Source organism: Kryptolebias marmoratus, linkage group LG16, assembly GCF_001649575.2.
Source record: "Kryptolebias marmoratus isolate JLee-2015 linkage group LG16, ASM164957v2, whole genome shotgun sequence".
NCBI classification, from domain to species: domain Eukaryota; kingdom Metazoa; phylum Chordata; class Actinopteri; order Cyprinodontiformes; family Rivulidae; genus Kryptolebias; species Kryptolebias marmoratus.
Window position 1 is genome coordinate 7,725,734 of NC_051445.1, and position 3,594 is coordinate 7,729,327.

The 3,594-nt window shown below is 43.0% G+C and overlaps 1 long non-coding RNA gene across 1 annotated transcript; it reads right to left on the reverse strand.

Annotated features, from left to right (window-relative positions):
* Nucleotides 1–295: 295 nt before the first annotated feature.
* LOC119617837 lies at nt 296–3,123 on the reverse strand. The gene is made up of 3 exons (XR_005234256.1): nt 2,783–3,123; nt 857–1,203; nt 296–780 (listed from the first exon to the last, which is right to left on the reverse strand). It is a non-coding gene; the product is annotated as an uncharacterized LOC119617837 (long non-coding RNA).
* Nucleotides 3,124–3,594: the final 471 nt, after the last annotated feature.

The following is a 3,594-nucleotide window of genomic DNA, read 5'->3' on the forward strand; positions in this document are numbered from 1 at the left end:
GAGGAGTGACGGTGTGTGTGAAGCTGCAGTTGTTAGAGGAGTGCACACCTGCAAAAGTAACAAAAATGTTAAATGGTCAGACATAAAGGAAGGAGTATAGTGAGGGACAGCTGCCCATCTCCTCTCATCTAAAAATGTTAGACACCACTTACTGTACATGAATTACACACTATTATTGGACATGAATGAAGTGAGCTGGGGGTGCAAATCTGCTGGCAGGGCACTTCTGAGGCTGAGGCATTTCCAACTTTACGCATGTGTTTAATAACATAATTAATGTAAACACAGAGGCACTTAGGAGCTTGGTAGAACTTATAGGCTTATTTATTAAATAGTTGATGTCAAGAAACCAGTCGCTCCACATCGATGGAGTCTTTCAGTCCCAATAAAGGGGTCTTTGACATATCTGGTCATCATAAGGATGAGGCCTTCCATATGACTAGGGCACGGTTCAGGGATTGACTGTGAAATACCTGACCTGTCAGTCAGCTCCCTCTGAAAGGCTACAGTTGCAAGGAACTCCAGTGTGGTGACGACTTGAATTGGCACCCGCAATGCACAGCTCCTCCTAGTTTCTCTTTGTAACACTGGGGCCAGTTCAGCGCAAAGTTCCAAAAAATGAACCTTGGAACGCCCTCTTTGGGTCTATGGATGTGTCTCTACCTCAAGCAGAGGCGTTCAAGTATCTTGAAGTCTTGTTCACAAGTGATAGTAGGATGGACCCAGAGTTGGAACGACGAATTGGAGCCTCATCCACAGTAACAGGGCATTGCTTTTGGTCTGTCAAGCAGAAGAAAAAGGTAAGCTGAAAGGAAAAACTCTCAAATTACTAGTCTGCCTACATTTCAACCCTCACCTGTGGTCATGAGATTTGGATCATTTGGATTCAAGCAGCTGAACTTGGCTTCCATAGTAGGGTAGCTGGCCTCTGAGTAAAGCTGCTGCTCCTCCACATCAAAAGGAGTCAGCTGAGGTGGTTCCTTCATCTGATTAGAATGTCTCCTAGTTGCTTTGCTTTGGAGATTTTTCTGAGCACGTCCCACCGGACCAGGTCCAGACCCAGAACTTGCTGGAGAGTGGTACTGGGGAGAAAGACGTCTGGGTTTTCCTTCTGGATCTATTGCCTCCATGACCTGATTATGGATCAGCAGCAGAAGACGGATGGAGGGATGGATGGCTATTCATGCTGAACTTGATATATCACTGAAAGAAAAAATAATGCAAACTGTGCATACATTATCCCTTACTTCTTGACTAAATAAAACATCTAAGACACATTAAATGAATAAGTAAATAAATTGTGACCAAGATAGGTAATATGATTGTTTATTTGACAGTTCAAATTCAACCAATTTTTTAAAGCAAAGTTTAAAACATGCATCATCTTGTTACCTTCCCAAGTTGGTTTGTCAGTAGGTTTGGGTTAGTCATATTAGAAAATAAATCATCCTCTGCTATCACTGCAAACATAAGTGCTGCATCTTTGTCTTTGCCTCACTACTAAAAATAAGTAAAATATGCATATTTTCCAAAATGCTTAACCTTTAAAAGCAGTGACAAAGCACTACTTGACAAGTTTCACTACAATGCAGCTATTTTTGAAAGACCACTAGGTAGTTATTTAGGACTAGATTAACACAACTAGGTCTTTATTTAAATTAAAATAACTTTAGTAGTCACACACATTCTACAGTTATAGTATCTCCAGTAAAATCAATTAAAATCTGCATCTTTAAGTAATTAGCTTTTACAGCTCTTTCCCTACTCTTGTTCTTAAATGCATGCACAAGATTATTTTGCACCAACTTAAATTATAACTTTATTCAGTCTTAGTGTGACCAAAGTGAGTGATGTATTGAGCTGCAAACCAAAATGCTCACCTTTCTGTGTCAAATCCTGTGTATATCATTCTTTTCTTCCAGCTCTACACTTTTCTGAGGCAGATTTTCTTTCTGAAGTGTCTTTGATTCCTGTTGCTATTTAGATAAAACTGTCATGAACCTCAGCTGTGGCTCTAAACGATTGTGCTGCACAACTTGGTGTTGCCACACATTTCAGGATACTTTAAGTGTCAGATCTCTTCCTTTTGAAAAAAGGACATTTCTTTAAATCTTTATTCAAATAAAGACAAAAATATAGAGGGAGCTTTGCAGTTTTGCTGCACAAAAGATCAAACATAAGTTGATGCATCTTTAGTGGCTTTATTTTCTGGTAAAACATATGAAATTACGGAGGTGGACACAACAGAAGACGGGCAACTGAGAACTTCTAGCGACTTTGCCAGTGGAAAGGTCTCACCAGAACAACTGGGGGTCCCTCTGGTGTTAGCAGAGGCCCCTGTGGTGCAGCTCTGCCATGGGTGTGCCTATCAGGATGTACAAGAGACTGTCTGCAAGCAGAACATGCATGATGGTGGATTTTTTTTATTTATTTATTTTTTTTGTCAGCTTGTAAGAGTAGAACCCCTAACAGGCAATCACAGTGGAGGATGGTGTGTGTGTGTGGGTGTGCGTGTGTAGGGGTGTGTGTGCGTGAGGGCATCCATCACAATATTGTCTACCCAAGGGGCAGTTTCTCACAAACTGGAATTATAGAGTTAGTACACTGACAGTTGGACACACTGTCACTCAGAAATGTGCACAAGATACACAAACAAGACAAATGCACAAAATATGGCTCAGCCAGAGTTCCCTTCAGAAAAACACACAATATACAGACAAGGCCATGCTGGTACCTTTATACACACCCTTCAGTCACACTCTCCCAGCACACACACACAAACCTTGCCTGTTGGTGTCCCCCGAGCAGCAGCAGCAGCAGCAGCTTGCAGGCAGACAGGATACAGTGTGTAGTACAGAGCAGCGTGGTGGTGGTGTGATGGTGGTACTTCTGTGTCGACAGGAGTGGTCCAGTCTAGACAGAGGCGAAAAGACATCTCATTAAGCCTTCACTTTCTCTCTCTCCTCCACAGAATCTGTTGGCGTGCAGCCTGTCTTCACTCTGAAGGGCAGAACAGAGGCGAGGGATAGAGATGGAGAAAGGGTATGGAGGAGAGGACAGGTGGGACAGAAAATAGACAAGGAGGAGAAGAAAATCAAACAGGGAGTGAAGAAGATGGAATGAGAAAGGAGGGAGCAAAGGAGGGAAAATTAGGCGATGATCATAGCAAGAATAGTCTTGATCCTCCAGGAGGCCCGCTCCTAGAGGCTCCTTCTCATTTTCTTTCTCTCAGCGTCTCTCATGCTCTTTCTCTCGTTCAGTCCCTCCCGTCTTCCCTCCTGCTGCTGTTTCACTCTTAATTAATTTCTCACTACTCACCAGAGCCCAAAGCTCTCTCCTCAGTCGGCCTCCGAGACTGCTCTCAGATCAGCGCTCCCATCGCCTCACAGCTACAGCAGCTCAAATCTGCATACTTGCACTGAATTTGGCTTCAAATCAGTGCTGAAGGTAGGCCCACACCATGGCACTGCCACAAGGAAAAAAAGCCTACACTTTAATTAGCTTCAAATGTACAAGTCACTGTTAAAGAATGAGCCTCACAAAGGTCAGCTGGTGTTATCCTCAATGTGCGGCAAAGTAAAATAGCTGTCTGCA